Source organism: Vulpes vulpes, unplaced genomic scaffold, assembly GCF_048418805.1.
Source record: "Vulpes vulpes isolate BD-2025 unplaced genomic scaffold, VulVul3 u000000660, whole genome shotgun sequence".
Taxonomy (NCBI): Eukaryota; Metazoa; Chordata; class Mammalia; order Carnivora; family Canidae; genus Vulpes; species Vulpes vulpes.
In genome coordinates, this window is record NW_027325789.1 from 153,211 (window position 1) to 179,579 (window position 26,369).

General features: G+C 41.9%; 1 protein-coding gene, 1 non-coding gene and 1 pseudogene across 3 annotated transcripts in view; all 3 read right to left on the reverse strand.

Annotated features, from left to right (window-relative positions):
• The window catches only part of BTBD7 (BTB domain containing 7), an 89,204-nt gene extending 68,830 nt beyond the window's left edge, over nt 1-20,374 (reverse strand). For both annotated transcript variants that reach the window (XM_072745596.1, XM_072745597.1), the window contains exon 1: nt 20,238-20,374. The gene's annotated coding sequence lies outside the window, so the exon portion shown is untranslated. The remainder of the gene's footprint in view (nt 1-20,237) is intronic.
• On the reverse strand, nt 4,179-6,586 carry LOC112913375 (sorbitol dehydrogenase pseudogene; annotated as a pseudogene).
• Nucleotides 16,533-16,639, reverse strand: LOC112907378 (U6 spliceosomal RNA). The gene has a single exon (XR_003232765.1). It is a non-coding gene; the product is annotated as a U6 spliceosomal RNA (small nuclear RNA).
• Nucleotides 20,375-26,369: the final 5,995 nt, after the last annotated feature.

Consider the following 26,369-nt stretch of genomic DNA (forward strand, 5'->3'; position numbering starts at 1 on the left):
TGACTTCCGATTCGTCTTTTTACATTTCCTGCCCCTACCTCAGGGCCTGCTATTCCCTATGCCTAGAAAACTTTCCTACAAAGTCCTCAAATGGTTCATGTCCTCATTTTTTTTTTTTAATTTACTTATTCATGAGAAACACACAGAGAGAGAGAGAGAGAGAGAGAGAGGCAGAGACACAGGCAGAGGGAAAAGCAGGCTCCATGCAGGGAGCCCAATGTGGGACTCAATCCCAGATCTCCAGAATCACGTCCTGGGCCAAAGGCAGGCACCAAACTGCTGAGCCACCCAGGGATCGATCCCCTCATGTCTTCATTTTATTCAGATCTTTGCTCAAATGTCATGCCCTCAAAGATACTTTCCCTAATCATCGTTTAAAAAATAACATGCCATCTTAGCCCATCATTCTCTATCCCCTTTCTTCTGTTTATTTTTCTCTACATCACTTTGCATCACTTGAAACTATATACTTATTTTTTGCTAACAGCCTCATACTAAGCTCCAGGAAAGCCAGGATTTCATTTAGTCAACATTAAATTCTCAGCACATAGAACAATGCCTGACAAATATGAAGTATTGAGTTGAAAACTGCTGAATGAAATCAGTTTTTTAAAAATAAAAGACGTGTTTGTAATTATTCTTCAAGCTTTTCAATCCAAAAACTGTCTTTCAGATCCACTGGATATAATCTAAGCCTCATAGAAGAGTGTGATTTAAAAACTGTACTAGTATTTGGGAGGGAAAACCCCCCAACATTTCCCCTGAGTCACAGGATATATACACAGCCTTAAATATGACATTCTTGGGATGTTTCAAAATACACAATTATTTTAAAAACCCATACTTATTCCTCAAAAAATTAAACACAGAATTACCATATGATCTAGCAATTCCACTTCTGCCTATTAAAAAAATGAAAACACAAATGAAAACAGGGACTCAAACAGCTATTTGTATACCCATCTTCACAGCAACATTCACAATAGCCAAAAGGTGGAGCCAAATTAACTGTCCACTGACAAATAATCGGATGAACAAAATGATACATAACATACAATGGAATATTATTCAGCCTTTAAAAGGGAGGAAATTCTGATACATGCTACAATATGCATAAACCTTGACATTATGTTAAGTAAAATAAGCCAGTCAACGAAGAACAAATTGTATGATCCTATTTTATTTATTTATTTTTAAAATTTTTATTTATTTATTCGAGGGGGGTGGGCAAAGACACAGGCAGAGGGAGAAGCAGGCTCCATGCAGGGAGCCCGATGTGAGACTTGATCCCAGGACCCCGGGATCCTGTCCTGGGCCGAAGGCAGGTGCTAAACTGCTGAGCCACCCAGGGATCCCTGATCCTATTTTATATGAGGTACTCAGAGTACTCAAAATCATAGAGACAGAAGGTAGAATGGTGGTCACCAGCGGCTGAGGAGTTAGTATTTAATGGTTAGTTTAATTTGGGAAAGAAAAAAAGTTCTGGAGATTGATGGTGGTGATGTTGGCACAACAATGTGAATATACTTAAAGCCACAGAACAATACACTTAAAGCTAGTTAAAATGGTAAATATGTTACTTAGATAATACATATATATATATATTCTTAATTTATATGTATTTTTAACCATAATTTTTAAAAAGTTGAAAAATCTCCATTGAAACAGAAAAACAATGTCTTGCCTTTCCTTATATTCTTTTAATAACTATAGTGGGAGTATTTTATAAGAGGACCATACAGTTTACAAAGTGCTTTTCACACAGCAATTCATTTTATTCTCACATTACAGGATAGGCTTCATTCTCTGACTGATGAATGAGGCAGGGAAGGCAGAAAGGTGAAGTGACTTATCCAAAGTAAAATATATTGTAAAATGACAAAGCCAAAACTAGATCCTAGGCATTCTGATCTCTAACCTACTGTTTTTGTCTCAATAAGAAAGCATCTCAAGGGATCCCTGGGTGGCGCAGCGGTTTGGCGCCTGCCTTTGGCCCAGGGCGCGATCCTGGAGACCCAGGATCGAATCCCACATCGGGCTCCCGGTGCATGGAGCCTGCTTCTCCCTCCGCCTGTGTCTCTGCCTCTCTCTCTCTCTCTGTGACTATCATAAATAAATAAAAAATTTAAAAAAAAAAAAAAAAAAGAAAGCATCTCAAGTCTTCAGTCCCGTATCAACCTTTCCAAGGAGAACAGCCATGTCTTCTTTAAGCTTCTCTGTATCTACTGCACACAATTCTTGCTACTCAAGTCTTAAATTGTTAAAGTTTCTACTTTATCACTCAGTGAAGGTTAAGGGACAATCTTAAATTAATTTCAGTGTTCTGCAGTGTTGGTGAACACTAAAAGTTTTTGGATTGTGGATTATACTTCATAAACATCAACCCTCCCTAGTGTCTATGCTTCTATTTTCACTCCTTCCTATTGTTTTTTTCTCCTTTGCAGAAAATACTTTTGCAATTTCTGTACTAAAGAAAAAAATTATACAAGTAGAAGAGAATAGTAAAACAATCTCCATCCATCACCAAGTTTCAATAATTACCAATCTGTGGAAGTCTTGTATCACTTATCCCAACTCATTCTCTATGCAATCCTTCTGGATTATTTGAAACAAATTCCAGATAGCATATATTATTCCACTTGTAAATATATCTTTATACATCTCTAAGAGAAAAGATACAAGGACAACTATAGTACCATTATTACATCTAAACTAATGAACAGTAATTCCATAATATGAACTTCCCACTCAGTGTTCACATTTCTCCAACTAGGTTATTTCTTCTTAGTTTGACGCAGGATCCAAATAAGGTCTATACATTGTGACTGCATGACTATGTTTCTTAAATAGGTTCCTTCACTCACTCATTCTTTTTCCCCCTCTTGCCACTTTGTTGTTGTTGTTCTTGAAAAAAATCAGATTATCTAGAGTTTCCAAGTGTGGATTTTGCCAAATGCATCACCATGATGTAGTTTAGTATGTTCCTCTGGATCTGTATTTACTGTAATTGATAGAACTAGTGACTTGATCAGATTCAGGATCATTTTTATACTTCTTAAAGCTTATTTTTCCCAAGACTACTCCACAGGTGGTGGTGTGTAATTCCAACAATAGGTATAAAATGTCTACTTCTCAGTCTGTGATATTAACAATTACCAATGATCACCAACTAGGGTCATTAATTAATGAGGAGTTGCAACATGGTGATATTCTATCATCCCTTCTTTGTTCATTAGCTGGAAAACTTCTGAAAGAGAAATTCATCAACTATTCAGTTTTCTGATACATACTTTGTGTAGAAGAAGCAGAATAATCAATGATTCCTTACCTTTATTTACTAATTTTCAAAGCAATGAACTTCCCAGTATTTTCTAAAGATCATCAGCAAGATTAAAGGAGATTTATGGATTTAAATGTATTTGATGGGTTTCAATCCTTTGCAGTTACCCTTATTGAGGCTCAAATTATCCCATATTTGGACACTGGAAACTTATTCAAATTGCTTTCTGGGACCTTATGACACATCCTACTGGTCTCTTGTAGCTTTGCTTTCTGGGGTTACATCTCATTCCAGACATATCTTTTATTTTCTTGCTTTAGACCTGGAATCAACCATCTCTTTATTTTTAAAAAATATTTTACTTATTGGGATGCTTAGATGGCTAAGTTATTAAGCTTTGCTTTCGGCTCAGGGCCGAGGTTCCCTCGGGGCCTAAGGTTCAGGAATTGAGTCCTGTATCGGGCTCCCTGAGGGGAGCCTGCTTCTCCCTCTGCCTGTGTCTCTGCCTCTCTTTCTCTGTGTCTCTCATGAATAAATAAATAAAACTCTTAAAAAAAAAAAAAAAAGAAGATTTTACTTATTTATTTGAGAGAGCGAGCATGAGCTGGGGGGAGGAGCAGAGGGACAGGGACAAGCAAGCTCCTTGCCGAGCAGGGAACCTGAGGCAGGGCTTGATCCCAGGACCTTGAGATCATGACATGACCTGAGCTCAAGGCAGATGCTTAACCAATTGAGTTGAGGCGCCCCTCAACCATCTCTTTAAAGAAGCTCTAATTTCTTTCAGTGGGAAATGGTATTTAGAAACCACAATCTGAGTGCTAGGGGAGCTAAGTGCCTTTTTAGTACATAGAGACAGGTAATTTTATTTTTTATTTATTTATTTATTTATTTTCAGGCACCACAAGGACAATTTATTACCCAAAGCAGTTTGAGGAATTCCAAGCATTGGTCACAGCTCTCCCCAGTCACAAGAAAGCCAGAGCCTCTTCAAACTCACCCTCCACTCCCAGCTGAAGGCAAGGATTAAAAGGCTGCAACCCAAGTTATGTCACAGCTGCAATATCCTCATTCTTGACTAATAATCTCAAAGTCACAAATGGGCATAAAGTGATTTGGACCCAAATCGTGTTTACACAGGAAAGCTCCATGATTAAAATACAATTGAAGAGATCATTCCAAGAGAAAAGATAACAAGAGTGTTAACAGGTTAGGAGGAGGGATTTCTGTTTATAATGATCAGAAATAAATGGAATTGCCTATCATCACCGTCAGGGAGGGTGAAGGGAATGTTAAGCCTGGGGCTGGAGGGGGAGTACAGGTACACTGGCCAAACCCTCCTGGGCAGGTCTCCCAGGAGGACTCCCCTTGACTGCTGCCCTGAGGAAGGAGCCTCCTGGTTGCCTAGCGACAAAGGAACCCCCCCCCCAGGTGACTGCCTCTGAATCTGCAGAAGGGTTGGTGGGGGGAGGGGGGTGTTGGGAAGGCAGTTTAGGTTACACACAGTTCTCAGGAGTTGAAGAAGAGGCAATCTTCAAGCTGTACTGAGAACTTCCCTATTTCTACCTTTGGAGAATGCACAAGCTGGTTGGCCCTCATGTGGGATTTCAGTTCGTGGGTTTTTTTAAATTGACTTAAAACTTATCCTAGACCCAAGAAGGTCAGTCCCTTAAAGTCTCCTTTTATCATCAAACTAAACAGCACTTATATCTAGAAACACTGTGCTCTAAAAATGGCTGACAACCCTTCATGTCACAAACTGAGGTTTTCGTGAAAATCAATTTCTGTGCCAGTCAAGTCTGGATAAAGTTATCTCTTCATAATTTAGCTCCCACCCCCCACCTGGCCAGTCACAGTGGAACCAGGAACCCAAGGGGGCAGATTTCTTTCCTGATTTAGGCACTCCAGGAAGAAGGGGAGTTCCCAGCACCTGCCTAACCTGGCTCCATTTGCTGAACTTTGCTCTGGATGAGTAAGTAGGTCACTCTGGCTGCAAATTCCCCCAAACTCTCCCTACTTGTGTTTTTAAGGCACACCAATTCCTCTGTGTAAGGCTCTCTGCTTATAATGAATTATTTTAATTATTTCTGCTTCTCAAAAGAAACTTCTGCATCAAAGCCCACCTGCCCTGAGATACTGGCTCGGTGTGGGGGTGGGAGGATGAGGGCAGAGCCCAATTAATATTAGGGATTCTGGTCATTGGGGTCGCACTTGAGCATGACTTTCAACCCCGTTCCCTTTCTGGCTGTTTCAAAGGCCTCCAGAGCTTTCTCCAGAGGAAACCTATGAGTAACTAAGGGCTTTACATTCACAGCCTTGGACGCAAGCATTGAAATTGCCATCGGCCACGTGTTGCAATATCGAAACACGCCCTTGATATCCACCTCCTGGGTGCTTGCGTGTATTAGGGGCACCGTGGTCATCTCGGAGCCCAGCCCTACGAGCACCAGGGTCCCCCCAGCACGAGTAGCATAGATGCCTGACTGGATGGCGGACTCCACCCCTGTGCACTCGATGGTCGCCTCTGGCTTGCACCCCAGCATATCTTCCACTTTACTGGCTATTTCCTTAGGGCTCTCCTTGGAGATCTGGAGGACGGTATCAGCCCCAACTTCCTTGGCTTTAGACAACCAAGAGGCAGACAGATCAGTCACCAGCACTTGACCTGCACCCATTGCCTTGGCCACAATCAGAGTGACCAGTCCAATCGGCCCAGCTCCACACACTAAGACCTTGTTCCCCAGGGTGATTCCAGCTCGCCGACAGGCATGGATCCCCACAGACAGTGGCTCAATCAGGGCCCCTTCTTCATAGGTGACATCATCATCATCATCAGGGGGTGTGGCACAAAAGAAGATAGATGGTGACAGATTGTACCGGCCAATCTTGCAGAATTCATCCATTTCTCGCAGAGCAACAGGCTCGATGGCAACACGATCCCCTGATTTTAGGTGCTTTACCAGTGATCCCACTTTTACAACTGTTCCTGAAGCTTCATGCCCCAGCACCATTGGCTTTTTCACAATAAAATCCCCAATTCGACCATGCTGCCAGTAGTGGACATCTGAGCCACAGATTCCGACGGAATGCATCTTCAGCAGTACTTCATTTGGGCCTGGTTCTGGGATAGGATAGTTCTCCAGGCGCAGGTCTCCGGGTCCGTGCACCACCAGAGTGAGGTTCTCGGCCTTGGCCGCCGCGATGTCGTGCTCTCCCTCCTGGGTTGAGGCTGCAGTCCGCGGGACGTGTGGTGGCTCGAGTGACAGCCCCGCGAGGGTACAGGGTTAGAGCTGGGAGGCCCCGGGTCGGCCGGGGGGCGAGGCCTCCCCGTCCTGACAACCGGGGCGGGGCTAGCGTGGGGGGCGGGGCCTCCCTGCGGGCGCCCGGGCAACGCCCGAGAGGGTGCGGGTGGGGGCTGGGAGGGGGTGGGGAGGGGGCGGGGAGGGGGCTGGGAGGGGGTGGGGAGGGGGCGGGGAGGTGGGAAGGAGGCTGGGAGGGGGCTGCAGAGGGGGCTGGGGAGGGAGCTGGGAGGGGAGGAGGGCGCTGGGGAGGGGGCTGGGAGGTGGGAACGAGGCAGGTAATTTTATACACATATATCTATATAAGCACATACATAGATCCAAACACATATAGGAGTTTATATTGATGCTTCTAACTCAAAATCAGATTTATAAGACTTTTACTTAATCTCATCAATCTTTCTTCTGTTTCTCCTTTTTTACATGTCAAAGTTGCCTACACAACTGTTCATTGACTAATCAGCTGAGAATTAAAATTTCAGTACTATCTACCATCAACAATATGATAAAATAATTTTATGTTTATTTTTTGCAATTCTTTCTACCCTTAGGATACTATCCAACTCAAGATATCCTACAATTACCTACAAATGCATGTGAGTCACTTGAGTAGTTTATTCTTTTTTTTTTTTTTTTGAGTAGTTTAGTCTGTGTGATTATATCACTAACTAGAAGAACATTTGATAAGTTTTATGTTACTTTTGATTTTCAGGGATTTCATTTTTAATTTAACTATTACATAATTCTGTAAAATATTTAGTTGGGTTTAAAGTCAAAACCACAGGGGTGCCTGAGTAGCTCAATGGTTGAGCATCTGCCTTTGGCTAATTAAATACATTTGGCTTAGGTCCTGATCCTGGGATCCTGGGGTCCTGGGACTGAGTCCCTCATCAGGCTCCCGGTAGGGAACCTGCTTCTCCCTCTGTGTCTCTGCCTTTCTTTCTGTGTCACTCGTGAATACTAGATGCTCTCCCTGTCTACTCTAACGCCCTGCTCCATAGGTAACTTCATTAATACTTTTTTCCACCCACAAATGTAAGAGTCCTAGGTCAGACTTGAAAACACTCTAAAAAAAAAAGGTCCTTGCAACCTTCAAATTACTCTTGATGACCCTAATATTCCTCTGCCCATAATCTTGGGACCAGAGGCAGCCCCGGTGGCCCAGTGGTTTGGCGCTGCCTTCAGCCTGGGGTGTGATCCTGGAGAACCAAGACTGAGTCCCACATCAGGCTCCCTGCATGGAGCCTGCTTCTCTCCCTCTGCCTGTGTCTCTGCCTCTCTCTCTCTGTCATGAATAAATAAAATCTTAAAAAAAAATAATCTTGGGACCAGATGAGCATATAAAAGTCACCTTTACTAACACTTCCATACAATACCCCAAATTCCCTCTTTTTTGTCTACTATCCACTGGCTCTCTACTAGGAGCAATAATGAAATTATCTAGTAACTTCCTTCTCCTGTCTACTCCAGCATCTAATTTTATTTTATTCCTTTATCTTTTAAAAAATTTATTTGAATTCAATTAATTAACATATATTATTAGTTTCAAAGGTAGAGGTCAGTGATTCATCAGTCTTATATAATATCCAGTACTCATTAAATCATGTGCCCTCCTTAATGTCCATCACACAGTTACTCCGTCTCCCCACTCCTCTATCCTCCAGCAACCCTTGGTTTATTTCCTATGATTAAGAGTCTCTTATGGTTTGTCTCCTTCTCTGATTTTGTTTTATTTTTTCCTCTTTCCTTATGATCTTCTGTTTTCCTTCTTAAATTCCACACATGAGTAAGATCCCATAATTATCTTTCTCTGATCGACTTATTTCACTTAGCATAATAACCATAATACCCTCTAGTTCCATCTACATTATTGCAAATGGCAAGATTTCATTCTTTGATGGCAGAGTAGTATTCTATTTTGTGTGTATACACACACACACACACACACACACACCACTCCAGCATCTGATTTTATTTATTTTTAAAGATTTTATTTATTTATTCATGAGAGACACACACAGAGGCAGGGACATAGGCAAAGGGAAAAGCAGGTTCCCCACGGGGAGCCCAAAGTGGGACTTGATCCCAGGATCACGACCTAAGCCAAAGGCAGACACTCAACCACTGAGCCACCCAGGTGCCCCAGCATCTAATTTTAAATAATATATGTTTTACTTACAGTTAAACCAATGAGGTAATCAGTGAGTTTATTCTACGTTTTACATATTCTCCCTACATTCTGGTTAATTAAACTTTATCAACAATTAAACTACTGAGTGTTACATACTATACTATCTTTCGATCTTAGTTCCACCATTAACAAATATATTGAATGTCCATTACCAGTTTAAATGTATTATTCAGAATACAGGGTCATAATCTCTTATCAGGCAGAAATCTCTAGAGCTGGATATGTTCTTTAATTCAGACCTTTCTTCTTCTTTCTTAAGAAAGTAATGAGGTCTGTGAATTATTTACTGTATAGTATGTAAACACCCCCAGTTAGTTTTAGCATAGTACCCCATAATCAAACAAATTAATATTTCGCAGTAAAGTATATTAAATATTTAAACTAATCTATGTTAATTTTATTTTTTTTAAAAAGATTTATTTATTTATTCATTCAGAGAGAGTGAGAGAGAGGCAGAGGGAGAAGCAGGCCCCATGCTGGAAGCCTGATGTGGGACTCGATCCCGGGTCTCCAGGATCACACCCCAGGCTGCAGGAGGTGCTAAACCGCTGCGCCACCGGGGCTGCCTTCTATGTTAGTTTAGATCAGGTTTCACTGCCAAATGAATCCAGGTCGTATCAGTGTTTGCCATCAAGAGTCTCCCTAAAAAATGATTTTCAGAACTTTTGGAAATTCAAATTATAAATAAAAGAGTGTGGACCTGTAGTTAGTAGCTAACATGATCATCTATTAAAAATAGTTATTTTGGGAGTGCCTGGGTGGCTCAGTCAGTTGAACCTCTGCCTTCGGCATGGGTCATGAATCTAGGGTCCTGGAATCAATTCCAGCGTCAGGCTCCCTGCTCAGCAAGGAGTCTGCTTCTCCCTTTCCTGCTGCCCTCCCCCCCACAGCTCATGTTCAGACATGCAAGTTCTCTCTGTGGCTCTGCTCTTTCTCAGATAAATAAAATATTTTTTTTAAAAAATGGTACTTCCCAGGCAGCCCTGGTGGCTCAGCGGTTTAGCGCCGCCTTCAGCCCAGGGCGTGATCCTGGAGACCCGGGATTGAGTCCTGTGTCAGGCTCCCTGTGTGGAGCCTGCTTCTCCCTCTGCCTGTGTCTCTCATGAATAAATAAATAAAATCTTAAAAAAAAAAAAGGTACTTCCCCTAACCAAGCATCACCTAAAAAGTCAAGTCAGAAAACATTTTTATTTATATTAAATGAAAAATTTAATGACATATATATTAATTCAGGTGTACAACATAGTGAGTTGACAATTCTGTACATTACCCAATGTTCACCATGGTAAGTGTAGTTACCTGAAGATATCTTTTAAAATGGCATTTTTCTATAAAATTCCAGGGTATTACTGCACATGGAGATTACGTGCTAGAGTTTTGCTTAGGAGAATCTTATTAAGTCCATGTGGGCTTTTTCTAATATAACCTATTGTAATTCAAAACAGCTGTCAGTTCCCTGCTGATACTTTTATTTCCTATTAAAAATGCATCCTTAAAAGAATATAAAAGTACATCACATTCCACTAATCTATGCAACATTCTTTTAAGTGTAACCATTAAAAATTTTAAACTAGAAACTGAAAGAAAAAAATGCAGAGATGAGGAGATGAGCCTGGTTCTTAGAACTCTGGCTCTACTAGAGAGAGGCAGAGACATAGGCAGAGGGAGAAGCAGGCTCTATGCAGGGAGCCCCACGTGGGACTCGATCCCAGAACTCCAGGATCACTCCCTGAGCCGAAGGCAGATACTTAACCACTGAGCCACCCAGGTGTCCCGGTTTTTGAGTTTTTGATAACAAAACGAAACTATATATTTAGTGTTCTCTTAGAATTTCTTGTTGTGAAATACTTTTTTTTTTTTTTTAAGATTTTATTTATTTACTCATGAGAGACACAGAAAGAGAGAGAAAGTCAGAGACACAGGCAGAGGGAGAAGCAGGCTCCACGCAGGGAGCCCAATGCAGGACTCGATCCTGGGTCCCCAGGATCACACCCTGGGCCAAAGGCGGCGCTAAACCACTGAGCCACCCGGGCTGCCCCCCAGTTATGAAATACTTCTTAAATAAAATGGCTACTTTAAAAAAAATGGCTACTTTATAAATGTATATCTCACCTGGTCTAAAATTTGTTATCTCTTAGCTGTTTAAGTGATTTAAAGATAATCTCTGAGGAGTCATGAACAACCTAGGAATAGTCACAATGGAAATCTCACAGATCATCATTCAATTAAGAATACTAACCCGGCCCCAGTGGCCCAGCGGTTTAGCGCCCCTTTCAGCCTGGGGTGTGATCCTGGAGGCCTGGGATTGAGTCCCACGTCAGGCTCCCTGCATGGAGCCTGCTTCTCCCTCTGCCTGTGTCTCTGCCTCTCTCTCTCTCTCTCTGTGTTTGTCATGAATAAATAAATGAAATCTTAAAAAAAAAAAAAAAACACTAAACCAGTAAAAGAATCATTAAAAGAGATATTCAATTATTAGAAATAATTTTTAAGCATAGCTACAGTAGCTTATCCATGGATTCACTTTCCAAAGCATATCATCAGAAGGTAAACACCAGCTTAATGCTGCATCATAATGCCTATGGTCCTTCACCTCACTTCATCTCATCACACAGGCATTTTTATCATCTCATATCATCACAAGAAGGGTGAGTACAGTAGAATAAGATATATCAAAGGAGGGAGGGACCACATTCACATAACTTTCATTACAGTATATTGTTAAAATTGTTCTATTATTGTTGTTGACCAGTTCTTGGACTTTTGGCTAAGATCAAGTATATTATTGTTCATCTCTTAGTGTGCCTAATTTATAAATTAAATTTCATCCCAGGTATGTATATATAAGAAAAAATTTAATATATGTAGGGTTACATGTAGGGTTCTATCTACACTTTTAGGCATCCACCAAGGGTCTAGGAACATATCCCCTGTGGACAAGGGTGGGGGTGGCTACTGTAACTACAAATTACTATGTTGAAGTTTAATTTATTTGACTCAAGCCAACAAATGGTGAAGTATACTGAGACAGGAATCTTAACTCTCCTTTCCCATCTTTCCTCTTCTGTTAGACTTCATTGTGGGAGCATGCGACAAAACTATGACTTTGTAATTAAGGCTATAATGAGATCTCTCTGTTGTAAGCTATTACTAACATTTGCTACAATTCATCTAGTTCTGCCACAAAGCTTTTTTTTTTTTTTTTTTTTCTTACCAGAAAATTCTCATGTAGTCTCAAGCAAGCAAGCAATATTTTGGGAAAGTCTGAAGACAAGAATAAGTAGGTCTTATGAACCATATTATGGAATTTTTCTTTAAAGAACAATTCACAAATAAAACAGACCTGAATATGCTTTCAAAATATAGGGGAAAAATACATATATTATACTTCAAGTTAGTTCTGGCATTCAAGTCTCCTAAAGAAGGAAGGAAGGAAGGAAGGAAGGAAGGAAGGAAGGAAGGAAGGAAAGAAGGAAGGAAACTGCACAGTAACAATACTCCTTTACATTACTATTATACATTATTGCTCCTTCCAGGGCTCTGACACTAGTAAGATTTTTCATAAATTTAAGGGACTGTGGTCAGAAGAAACTGTCAAACTTTTTATCTAAGTGAACATTTTTAGAAAATAATTAAGGGCAAGCAAAGAACACTCTGTATATCTAGTCTAATTGATTTCTCCATTTCTCTTTAGTTTAAAGACAATGACATACCTCATGTTTATTTAAAAATTGTTTACAAAAACCCTTTTTCATGCTTCTATTTTATCCAAAAACTCATTGCTGAGTATCTATAATGTAGCAGATACTACACTCCATCCAGTAGGCTTTGGCTCAATGTAAACAGAGTTAAGTGCAGGAGTCAGACATACAAGCGATTCCAGTACAGTGCAATAGAGCTGGAAGTGGGCCAAAGAAGTAAGGGAGTAAGTGTATGAGTGAGTACTCGGTAAAGGTCATATTTGAACCGGGTCCTGAAGAATAAACATGACTGTATCAATAAGGTGATTTTTGATGGCAAATAACTCCAAAGGAATGGCTTCAACATAAGGATTCTATCTGTCAGGTGATGAAATGCCATGGAAGGGAAAGCCCCAGGCTCCAGTACAAGTACAGTATGTGTCTAAAATGATGTTATCATGGACCTACGTGCATTCTCTCTGATCTACCATTCTCCAGGCATTTTTATCATCCCTTGCAGTCACAAGACAGCTGCCAGTGGCAACTGGGATCACGTATTCTCTTGTTCATATACAATAGGGGGAAAAAAGTCCTTGCCCCCAGAAATAAAAATGTCTCCTTCCCTTCAATCTGACTGGGACAAATAAGAGTTTACAGGGAAATGCCTTGAGCTGACTGGCTTGGAGTAATCAAAATCTACCCCTGGAGTAGGTGATGAATCATCTTCTCAGAGTTTCCTGGATGACAAAGAAAAAGAACTCCAAGCACTGGAATAAACACATGAAAAACACAAGCACAGGAAACAAGAAAGAGCTTAGTATGTCTGGAGTGATGGGAAATCTAAGGCTGGAGACAGTCTACAAACTCTTGTGAGTTTGGACTTTGTCCTATAAGCAGTGGGAAGTTTTAACAAGGTTTTTCTTAAGTAGGGAGATTACCTAACCCAATTGGGTTTTTTAGAAACATAAATGTGGTAGCAATATAGAGAATATAGAAGGAGAGGGAGAGTGGGAGAACAAACGGCAGAGAAGTGGTCAGTAGGATGTTCAATAGTTCACACTAATAAGAAAGTGGCAACAGGACGGGGGAGAATTAAATAGCAAAAACAAGATGGCTTTGTAAACTATTGTATTTTATGTATCGATGTATAACACACACACACACACACACACACACACACACACACACACACACACTGGAGGAAAATTAAGCCCCAGACAGGTTAAATGGCTTGCTTAAGATCAAACCTATAAACCGTAGTCAGAATCTGAACAGAGATTTGATTCCCAGTACAATGTTCTTTTACTTAACTATACCTAAAAATTCCAACAATGCTCAAAAAACTTTCTTGAATCTGTAATGTAAAGGATGCTCTATGTATTGGATTAAAGTGATTCCTATTTATTCCAATCCTAACATATTGTTCACTACATGGATTCACTATCAATTTACATAACAGTACATTATACGTTTTTGAAGTTTCTGTATTATTTGAGATAGGGATGTTATGAAAACTCAATTTGTAATGTCAAATTTACAGACTGTCAAAATTTTAAAAATTAAAAAAAAAGGATACTAAAAACCACTGCAGTGTGCATTAAAAGAATTTTGAACTTGTTCTGCAAATAAACTAAGTACTAAATATTTGCAATGCATTATAAATCTGGAGTCAACAGGCAGCTGAAAAGTCACTTCTAAGTTATGTCTCCCTTTGAAACCTTGGCTTGGATTCTTTTTTTTTTTTTTTTTTTTTTTAAGATTTTACTTATTCATGAGAGAGACAGAGACATAGGAGAGGGAGAAACAGGCTCCTCTCAGGGACCCTGGGATCACAACCTGAACCAAAAGCACTCAACCACTGAGCCATGCAAGTGCCCCTGAAATCTTGGATTCTGATAACCAACTTCCACTACCATCAACTTAAAAAGATGTTGCCTCACTTTTAAAGACACTTGTTTTAGAAAAAGTCACTTGCTTGTTTCTTTTTAGAGAAGTCTGATTTTATTTTACCACTGTACCAAGACTGGGTTAACAGGGAAGACAGTTTAAAATAAAAATAAATGCATTTCCATTAAAAAATTATTCGCAATACAGTTTTTAGCTTATTGGGTTAAATCTTAAGTCTTCTGCTTCTGAATTCAATGAATAGCTGTAGGGAGCACCTGTGTGCTTGGAACTATGCTAGATGCTGGGAATACAGCTGTGAGCAAAATCATACTATAGTTATTCAGGCATATATTTGTATGATTATTTGATTAGTGTCAGTCCTCCCTGCTGAATTAACTGTAGTACTACTTTTCTTCAGCCAAAACATAACTGCAAATGTACACAGATGCCTAAAACATCAGCTGAGCATTAATATGTTATTTTGCCAATGACAGCAGAATTTGCCCTGTCACTAGGCTAGAGACACTATCAGCACCCTTAACTGAGGTTTTTTTTTTCTTTCATTAAAACATACCTGCTAAAACATTTAGCAAACCAAGAAATATAAGGAAACTTTCAACATAATAAAGGAAAACTCACAGCTATTATCATACTGAATGGTCAAAGACTGAAAGTTTTTCCTCTAAGATCAGGACAAGACAAGGATGTATATTTTCACCACTTTATTCAGTATAGTACTGGAAGTCCTAGTCAGAACAATTAGGCATGAAAAAGAAATAAAAGGCATTCAAATCAGAAGGAAAAAAGTAAAATTATATTTGTTCAAAAAGACATTATATTATACGTAGAAAATTTGAGATCACAAACACATTCACACACCTCTTTGAATAAATGCTTTCAGTAAAACTGCAGAAAACAAAATTAACACACAAAAACGAGCTATGTACATTAACAATCCAAAAAGGAAATTAAGAGATCAATCCTATTTATGATAGCATCAAAAAAAATAAAATACTGGGCATCCAGGGATCTAGTCCCGCATCAGGTTCCCTGCATGGAGCCTGCTTCTCCCTCTGCCTTTGTCTCTGCCTCTCTGTGTCTCTCATGATTAAATAAATGAAATCTTAAAAAAAAAAAAATAGATAAATAAAAAATAAAATACTTAGGAATAAACTCAACCAAGGAGATGAAAGACTTTTACACTGAAATCCATAAAATGTTGTGGGAAGAAATTAAAGATACAAGTAAATTGAAAGATATCTGGTGTTTAGGGACTATAAGATTTAATATGTCAACACTGCTCCAATCTATAGATTCAATGCAATCCCTATTTAAAAAATCCCAATGGCATTAAAAAAAGGTTTTTTTTTGTTTTGCAGAAATTGAAAAATGCATCCTGAAATTCATTTGGAATCTCAAAGGACCACAAACAGGCAAAACAATCTTGAATTAGAACAAGGTTGGAGGTCTCACACCTCCAGATTTCAAAAATTACTATAAAGCTACAGTAAGCAAAATAATATGATACTGGCATAAAGACGGACTCACACACCAACTGAACAGAGTTCAGAAATAAACCCTTGCAGGGTATAATCAAGTCATTTTCAGTAAGGATACCAAAACCATTCAATGGAAAAAAGACAGTCTCTTCAACAAATGGTGCTGGGAAAAACTGGATATCTGCATGCAAAGACCTAAACGTAAGACTTTTTTCAGGAGAAAGCTTCATAACTTTGGGTTTGGCACACAATTTCTTGGATATAACACTAAAAACATAAGCAACAAAAAAGAACTATGTAAGCTGGACTTCATCAAAATTAAAAACTTGTGCATCAAAGGACATTCAACAGAGTGAAAAGGTAATGCATGGAATCACAGACAATATTTGCAAATCCTGTACCTGATAAGAGATTGATATCCAGAATATATAAAAAAATTCCTACAACTCAACAACAAAAAAAGCAAACAACTACACTAAAAAATGGTAAAAGAGCTTAATACATATTTCTTTCTTTTAGAAGTAGAAAACTTAATAAGACTATTACAATATGGTATGAGACATTAATGGTTGATGAGTATTTGAAGAACCTGAAAAATATGCTGCCCTCGGTTACCAGAAATCAGATCCTTGAAGTATTTGTTTGTTTAATCATTTCGTGTATTTGTGCAAGTCCTGGGCACAATGAAGTGAGCAAGACACACAACAGTCCAAACACTTCACGAATTTGTGTGTCATCTTTGTGCAAGGGCCATGCTAATCTTCTCTGTATCATTCCAATTTTAATCTATGTGTTGCCAAAACAAGCACAATAGATATTTCTCCAAAGAAGATATACAAAAAGCTGATAAGCACCAAAAGAGATCATTAAACATTAGAAAAATACAAATAAAAACTACAATGGGGGCATCTGGCTGGCTTTGTCAGTGGCTCACTGGACTCTTGGTCATGAGTTCTGAGTTAGAGCCCCACATTGTGTGTAGCAATTACTTAAAAAAAAAAATTAAAACCCCACTAATCTACAATGACAAACCACTTCATACCCATTAGGACTGCTATTATCAAAAGAACAGAAAACAAGTCTTGGTGAGAATATGGAGAAATTGGAGCCTGTGTGCATGGTGGGAATGTAAAATTAGGGGAGTATATACCCCAAAGAAATGAAAAGTATAGACTCAAACGGACATTTGAACACCCATATTCATGGCAACATTATCCTTGATAGCCAAAATATAGAAGCAAACCAAGAATCCATTGACAGATAAACAAAAATGGATGTACATACATACCATGAAATAATATTCAGCCTTAAGATGAAGCAAATTCTGACAAATACAACACAAATGAACCTTAAAAACATCATGCCAGTCACAAAATGATAAATATTGTATGATTCCACTTACATGAAGTACCTAGAGTACTCAAATTCATAGACAAAAAATATATAATGGTTGATGGGGGTTAGGGGTACAGGTAAATGGGGTGTTAGTATTTAACAGGTATAGAGTTTCAGGTGGGGAAAATAGAGTTCTGGGGATGGAAGGTGGCGATGGTTGAACGACAATGTAGATGTACTTAATGCCACAGAACTGTACACTTAAAACTGGTAATGTCAAATTTTATGTTTATGTATATTTTACCACAATTAAAACAAAAACAACAATTGCCATGGATCCTTCCTACTGACTATCCCAGTCTAGGGTCTCATCTCTTCATATTTAATTAACTACAACAGCTACTTAGTCATTGGTGGTTCGTTCCATTCTCTCCCCGCTGGAACTCAATCTGTAGATCACTGACAGGTTCATCTTGCTTGTTTATCACGCTAATATCTGGCTTCTAACCTTTCAAAGGCTCCCCATATCTCGCCCAAGAAGATGCAAATCCAAGTCTCCTCAATCTAGTAATCAAACTCTTCCACAGACAGATATCCTTCCAACTGTGTGATTTTTTTCCTTTTGGCCTTTCAAATTCAGGTATCAGCTCATCCAAGTTTCCCTCCATTCCCCTCACCCAAAGCTAATCTCCACATCATACTCTCACTTTTCCCTCAGAGTAACTGCTCCAGCATCTCTGTAAATCTAAACCTTCATAGGCTAGCTCAAGTCCCAAGTGTTCAGGAAGTTCTTTAGACTCCTGAGGCCTCACTCATCTCCCTCTAACCAGAACACCTACAGCATTCTTTGTATTCAGAGAATGTAGCAGATTGTCTCCTACACTCATAAGGGTAAACCTTATCTTTCCTGAGGGCAAAGTCTATATATTATACTTCTTTCTGTTCTCCTCTAGCGACTAATATAATGTAAAACGCAAAGCAGATTTTCAATAATCACCAGGGTAACTGAACACAAGGTACAACTTTTGATACGTGAATTTCATTGACTAGAACATGATCAGAATTAATTGACATTATTGCATTTCTGAAGGTTAATTTGTGACACACAACAAAGAAAACTGTTGTAATTCAAAAAGAAAATACACGAAAGGTTGGTGGTATAACCTAGCAAATGCAACAAAGGTGTTTTAAATCTTAAAATCAGAGTCTGATACAAAACTTGTTTAAATGCTGGTGTTGGGACACAGAACAGTAGAGCAGTTAAGGCTTTGTGGGACAGAATATTGACCTATGGATTTTACTGAATGCATGCAAGAATGAACCGTGCCTGTAATTGGGTGAAACTACTGTTACTGGCCTATGAAAATTCTAAATGAAATGTCAGTTTTATTAAATTCAGGTTAGGGGAAAAAATAAATCTCATCAGCTAACTTGTGGTAACTGAGGGTAGCTGTCAGAATCAGAGTGAGGCTCTCTCATTTCTGCTTTCAACTTTATTGCACAAAGACCTAGGGACGGGCACTACTACTGGTGGTGAAGAATGCTATCAACGAAGAATAAGAAGCTCGGGACTGTAGTGAAAAGAGTTCTCTAAAATGGGAACATAGGGCAGCCCGGGTGGCTCAGCGGTTTGGCGCCGCCTTCGGTCCAGGGCGCGATCCCGGAGACCTGGGATCGAGTCCACCTCGGGCTCCCTGCATGGAGCCTGCTTCTCCCTCTGCCTGTGTCTCGGCCTCTCTCTCTCCCTGTGTCTCTCATGAACAAATAAACAGAATCTTTAAAAAATAATAAATAAATAAATAAATAGGAACGTAGAGAAGCCCAGATCCTAGTTTTGGCCCAATCCTCGGCCAGTTGTAGGACCCACGGCTAGTCACTCATCTCCTTGGGCCTAATTTCTCGGCTCTAAAACAAGTCATACCAGATTTCTAAAGGTTCTTCTGACTCCAAAATTCCAAGACAAGTTTAATCATAGCTTCTATTAACATGTATGATTCTCGCTATTTCAGATCTTTCTCCCACAGTTCCAGAAGAAAGTAATGTATTTCAACAATCTGAAAGAAATGGATGCTATTCAGAGACGAAAGATTCTGCTCGTTGAAAACAAAACAAAACAAAACACGAAGTACTTCTGTAAAAAATGCCCATTTCCTCATTACAGGAAGATGTTTTGGGCTCAGGGAACAGTTCTCTGGTAAAGATAACCAAGAGCGCTTCTGTAAATACGACCTAATCCAGAGTATTATCTGAGCTGGTGTGTGAAGAGGGTGCTATTGTAGTTCAAAGCAGAAGTAACACTCAGAGCTTCTCCAAAAAGACGGTGAGAAAGTTCCGATCCTCGGGGTAAGGCTGGTAAACAGCCGTGCGAAACGACAGGGCACGGGAAACGCACGCTCTTCGCCATTCAAGTACTCCCAGCTCACAGTCCTTTATCAAACACCAGGTATTGTCTTCCTCCCAACCTGTCAAAACGCGGTTCCAGCTGGATCCCGGGGCAGTAACTTACCCGGACCATCTAACTTCTGCCCCCTCCCCGCAGCAGCCGTCCGCGGGCCCGCTCGCCCGCCTACCCCGGCCCGCCGCTCTCACGCCCACCCCGGGGCGGCAGCAGCCCCGCCGCCGGGTAAACACGCGCCCCAGTCTCGGGAGCGGTTTCCCGGCGTCCTGGGAGCGGCGGGTCCCGCCCCTTGGAGCCCGGAGCCGGCCGAGCCGCCGTCGCGGCCACCTCGGGTCGCTCTCTCCGCCCCAAGCGCCACACCTCGCGCCTCCGTCCCCGGGACGACGGCGCACAGCCCAGTCCGCCCCTGGGAGCGCGCGGGGACCGGTCAGTCCGCCGCCTCAGCCGCCGCCGCCTCAGCCGCCGCCTCAGCCGCCGCCGCCGCCTCAGCCCCAGACGGACGACTGCCCCCTCCCCGCCGGCGGCCCGGCGCCCCCCGCGGCGGCCCAGCCCCAGCCCCAGCCCCAGCCCGGCGCCCCCACCTCCTCGGCACGGCCCCTTCCGTGCCGGGACGCCCCGCGCCGCGCCGGGCACAGCCTCGGCTCCCAGCCTCACAGACACCGAGGGACGCTCACCCCGGAGGCTCCTCCCGCCGCTGCTGCTGCTGCTGCTGCCGCCGCTGCGACCGCGGCCGCCGCCCCCGCCGCCGCCACCAGCACCGCGGTCCGCACCGGCGCCAGCGCCCCCGGCCATCCTCCTCCTGCCGCCGCCGCCCTCTCCGCTCCTGTCAGTGGCTCAGGCTCCGGGGCTGCTCCAGGTTCCCCTCGCCGCCATTTTGACTCCTAGAGGGAGCAGGAGGGGCTCGGCTCGGCGCGGCCCTGGGGCGCCTGCGCGGCGCTGCGGAGCCGGCCCGAGCCCCCGCCCGCCCCCGCCAGTCGCCGCGCCTAGGGTCACGTGGGCCGGCGGCGCGCCCGCGGCCGCGCGCGCCCGGGCCGGGCCGGAGAGGCGGGCTCGCGCGCAGGGGAGCGGCCGGGCCCGAGTGCGCGCGCATTATTCCTTCTCGGCGCCGGGAGCGCGGCGCGGGACGCTCGGAGTTGGAAGCGCCGCGCGGCCCCCTGCCTACTCCGGGGAATTGTGACACGTCACTCACTGCCTCAGAACGGAACTGTAATAACTGCGTGACTGGACGACGGGTTTTACCAATTCGCGCTGCCGTTCGGCCGCCGGCGTCCTGAGGGAGCGCGCGTCCTGCATCCTTGCCGGAGAGACGACAGCGCTTCCGCGGAAAACTCCTTCCTGACAGTCTCGGCGTTTGGGTGACGACTGGGCGGTTTATCTTCACCTCTGAGGGGTACTTTTACAGACAGCGCCTTGCTCCTTGCTATAAGCCGATTTAAAACAACAACAACAACAACACCTCAAAAACACAGAAAAGTTTTCCTCCTCAAAATGCTTCCGTAAAGCGAGGGACAAGAAATGGTGCAGGCGCAGCGATCTCCGCCTGGTAGGACCCAAACCGCCCTTCCCTCCAGGCCCCGCGTCTGGGAGTTTGCGATCGTTCCAGCCAACGCCGTAACCAAAACACCTTATATTTACGAAGCACCTCGTAGTACTTTAAAACACCGCTAAATACATGGCTTCGTTTGAACACCAAACCACCCTTTGAAGTCGCCGCGACGGGTATTACGGCGGGGCCGGTTTACAGCTGAGACGTGGGCTAAGAAATACTCAGTCGTTTGCCCCGGGGCACACGCGCAGCATGAGGGAGTCGTCGTGGCAAGCCCAGACTCGAGCTCCAGACAGCCTGACCCTGGTCGCCAGGCGCATCACCCCTCACAGTTCTCAGGGAGGCCTTAGAGAGACCTGATGTATTTATTTAAAATCCTTTTTAAAATATTTGCATTTTTAATCTCTACCCATCCTCTGAGAAACAAGTTTTCCAAGTAACATTGAGTCTGTTGTTCTCAAACCACTTCTAAGCTGCAAAGAATAAGAGCAATTTCGAATTTTGTGATGTGTTTAATCATATCTTGGTCCTTTATTATTTTATCCATTTCATGTGTGTTTGGAGAATTTAAGGTTTTTTTTTTTTTTTTTTTTAAGATTTTATTTATCCATTCATGAGAGACAAACAGAGGGAGAGAGAGAGAGGCAGAGACACAGGCAGAGGGAGAAGCAGGCTCCATGCAGGTGAGACTCGATCCCAGGTCCCCAGTATCAGGCCCTGGGCAGAAGGTGGGGATAAACCCCTGAGCCACCAAGTTGTTGTTGTTTTTGACATCCTTCAATGGATGGACTTTATCTCTGTGAATATCATTGTTGTTTTTCTCTGAACTTTCTTCAGATTTGTTATATCTTTTTTGTGCTCATAACCATTCCCTCTTTACTTCCTTAAAACGTTATTTCTTTCCAATCTGTATTACTCCATTTTACCCCATCACCCCATACATCTCCCCTCCCCCATTCCTTGAAGGTTCTGAGATTGTAGTATTCCCTTGTCCAAAATAGAATTCTCTTCTAGCCAGTACGGGTCTCTTCAACTGAGCACATAGGTGTAGGGAGTGGACAAAATACATGGAAAACAGAAAATACAAGGGAAATAAGTCCGTCTAGTAGGACCAAAAACTCTGGGGATCCCTGGGTGGCTCAGCGGTTTAGTGTCTGCTTTTGGCCCAGGGCCCGATCCTGGAGTCCCAGGATGGAGTCCTGCATGGGGCTCCTGGAATGGAGCCTGCTTCTCCCTCCTCCTGTGTCTCTGCAAAAAACAAACAAAAAACAAAAACCTCTGGGTGCCACTTCCTATTAGCCACACTTTTATACTCATCATAAATGCATAATGGAACCTTATTTAAATTCAAGCCACCTATTGTCATTTTCCTGTTTTGCAAACAAAACAAAACCCATACCACTTTATTCCAACCTTTATCAAAAAATGTAAAAAGTGTTAAAAATGTGTAATCCTGAGCTTCAGATGCTGACCTCTAAATTCATAGCAAATGGGGAGAGAGGATCAGGATAGAATTTCAGAGTTCCTTCCACTCCAGTAAAAAAGAGAAGCCCCAGGCATGGTATAAGATTAGTAGAACACCAGGGTCCTATAGAGAATGAGACCTCCTTCTCTTCTGAGCTCAATCCCACCACCTCCCTCCCTTCTCTTCAATGGAGAAGACTCATTTAAAATTACTGAAACTTGCATAGAAATCTGGTCCGTGGCATATGTGACAGGCAGCTAGCTGACCAAAGAGGCCTATGCCCTTGCTTCTTGGCAGGCAAAATGGGGGACAACTCAGCTTCCACCTCCTTACCATCCCTCGTCTTTGCTCTCTTCCTCAGAAATGTCATTGCTTACAGCAATAATCTGGTGCTACTGCATGAACTACATGGGACCAAAATTAGACTTCAGGCAGAAGGTTATAGGTGGTTGGAGCTGGAAGTCCACCCAACTGAGCATGAGTTGGCAGGACAACTTGAGGTTGGTCACAGGGACTGCAATCTTCTGGTGGTCATGATTCTGGGCCATGACTTCTATCACATCACACTTACTTCCATGTGATGTGTAAGTAATCATCACTTTGGCCCCTTCCATGAGGCAAAGCATGGTCAAAGCCAGCACATGCCCCGTGTTACCCTCTTCATCACCAAAGAAACAATGGAGTGGGGACCTGCAGACCCTTGACATACGTGGCCTGGCTGGGTTGTCCTGACTTAAGAATGCTAAGGGGGGGGGGGCATATTGCAAGGTATTTTCTATCAGTTTATCTTTGTCTTAATCAGCTAAATAGTGCACTAACTGAAAGAGTTGTTACATGCAAACTAAAAATTCCATTGTCCATACCCTTCTTGATAATTTATTAAAATGTTAAATAAGATCAGTGCCCATCATTTACACTTTTTCACTTATTTCTGACCCTCCTTATTTGACTTTGGTTCTGTTTCCTAGACAAAAGTTTAAAAACAATTAAAACAAAACCAACAACGATAGAAATCTAAAATTCCAGGATAATATCAGTTTTCTAAAAGCCTTTGATGTGGGAATCTATCAAAGGCTTTTTGTTTTTGTTTCTAAGAGATGGGGGGAAGAGAGAGAGAGAGAAAGAAAATGAATCTCAAGCAAGCTCTACACCCAGCATAGAACAGAGGCAAGGGCTGGATCTCACCATCCTGAGATCATGATCTGAGGAGAAATTGAGTCAGATGCTTACCTGACTGAGCCACACAGGCACCCCTATCAAAGGCTTTTTGAAACACCAAGTAAGGTCTGCTGGTTCTACCTTGTCCTTCTGTCCATCTATACATTCAGAGAACTCTAGTAAACTAGTTGGGTATGATTCACCTTCACAGAACCCAAGCATAAGAGTACCATGATTTTTTTCCACTTTAATTCATCCACCTTTTAGTTTCTTATTATACCACTTAGCTACACTTTCAAGATGCTTAATTAACTCAGTTTATACATCCTTCAGAATTTAGATGTGTCTAATTTTAGTTCTAATACATTTTTTAAAACCTCCAATACCATGTGCAAGAACAGTGTCCATGCTCAGGCTAAAAAGTAAATGATTATTTGCCTTTGAGGAGTTTAAGAGTCTGAGTAGGAAGACAGACTGGGGGAAAAAGAAAGGCTAATACTAAGATAGTATTCAGTAGTGGTGAACAGAATGGGTGCTAGAAACATGCAGATTTGGGTGGACATCTGACACAAACCAGGCCAATCAAAATCATTTCTGGAAATTTCTGCCAGACTATCCTAGAATATGTTTCCCCTTAATCTATTTCTCTGGGATTATTACTTTAGAGGACAATGTAGATTTTCTTCTTCAGCTCTGAGGAGAAAGTCAAGAGCAGTAGGAATGAAGACCACAAGAAGAAACAGCTTACTAGAGGGGAAGCCATGACATCATGTGAACTCTCCAGCATGGCTGTGCCCTACACCAATCCACCTCCGATTTTCTCATGTTTATGAGCCATTTAGTTACCCTTACTTCCTCCTTTTTAAAATCTTGAAATTGTTGGGAGTGGGTAAAAATAGTGGGATTCTATCACTTGGCATCAAGAGTCCTGAATTTGTGTTCCGTTCCTCCTTCCGCTCCCTCCATCAGCAAATGGTACCCCATCCACCTGGACACCTGTGCTGAAAACCTGAGTCATTCCTTGCATTAGTGTATTCTGTTTTCTGCTATTCCATTCTGTTCCATACTTTTTCTACCATACATAACCATTCACCGAAGCCCCTCCTAAGGCTTCTTTCTGGAATACAGTATGGAAGCTGTTTTCTGTTTGCTTGTTTTTTCAGATGGAGAAAGAGAGTGAACAAATGAGGGAAGGGACAAAGGAAAAGGGAGACAGAGAATCCTAACCAGGCTCCATGCTCTCATTGTGGAGCCAACATGGGGTTCAATCTCATAACCCTAAGATCACAACCTAAGTTGAAATCAAGAGTTGGATGCTTAACTGACTCAGCCACTATCCAGGCACCTGAGGAATCTGAGTTTTTGAAATCATGATAAAAAGGAAAATTCTACTTCTTCTTATACTTTGCTTATAATGATTTTGTTTCCAAGGGTTTTTCTGAATCTCCTGGAGTCTAAAATATTAAGTGAAATAAAAACACATGTGTCAAAGTGCCCAGGAGAGTGACTGGTACCTTGAAAGATGTAAAAGATTTCTTCCCTATCCTAGGAGGAAAGAAACATTCTTATCACCAGAGACAGAAAGTTCAAAGAGTAAAAGATTGGGGAAACTGTATACAAACAAATCTTGTTCAACTAAACCTTATCTTTCTAGTCATTTTATAATTAACTGCTCTAACTCCAGATACTTTGTCTTGTCCTATTTTCTCTATTTACTACTCATTGTCCATGTTAGTATGTGGGTGTTTGGCTCCAACTGCTTCTTTGGGTCTTCACTTTCCTAAATCAGCTCCCATGTACATGAAAACTCTGTATACCTTTCTCTTGTTGATCTGTTTATTTGATTTAATTCTTAGTCCCAGCCAGAGATCCTAAGGAGGTAGAGGTAAAGTTTTGCCTACCCTACACATGAATGCAACTACACTTAATTATGAACTTCAATTAAACAAAATACACAATAAGGAGAGTGAAAAGACAAGCCATCGAACAGGAAAAGAGATTTGCACTACATAAAAACAAAAAGGCTTATATCCGAAATATATAAAGAATTTCTCCAATTCAGTAAGAAAAAGGCATCCCAATAATAATAATTTTAAAAAGGACCAATAATTTGAACAAATGGTTATAGGAGACTGGTAATATGATGGAAGAGTAGGGGCCCTCAATTCATCTGGTCCCACAACCTTACCTAGATAACTTTCAAAACATCCTGAACACCTACAAATTCAACCTAAGATGTAAAGAGAGAACAGCTGAAATGCTACAGAGAGAAAAGTTTTTACTTCTAACAAGGTAGGAAGGTGAAAAAATTTTAAAAGAAATAAAGTGGGGGAGGGGAACCATGACTAGCAGGGCTAAAGTGGAATGGCAAAAGCCTCCAGGTCATGGAAACTCAGCCCTGGACAAGCGGTAACTTTAAAAATCCGTGCTTTGTCTGTGCCTCTCTCTGTGTCTCTCATGAATAAATAAATAAATCTCAAAAAAAAAAGGGGGGGGGGATGCCTGGGTGGCTCAGCGGTTGAGCATCTGCCTTTGGCTCAGGGCATGATCCCATGGTCCTGGGATTGAGTCCTGCATCAGGCTCCCTGTGAAGAGCCTGCTTCTCCCTCTGTCTATGTCTCTGCCTCTCTCTGTGTC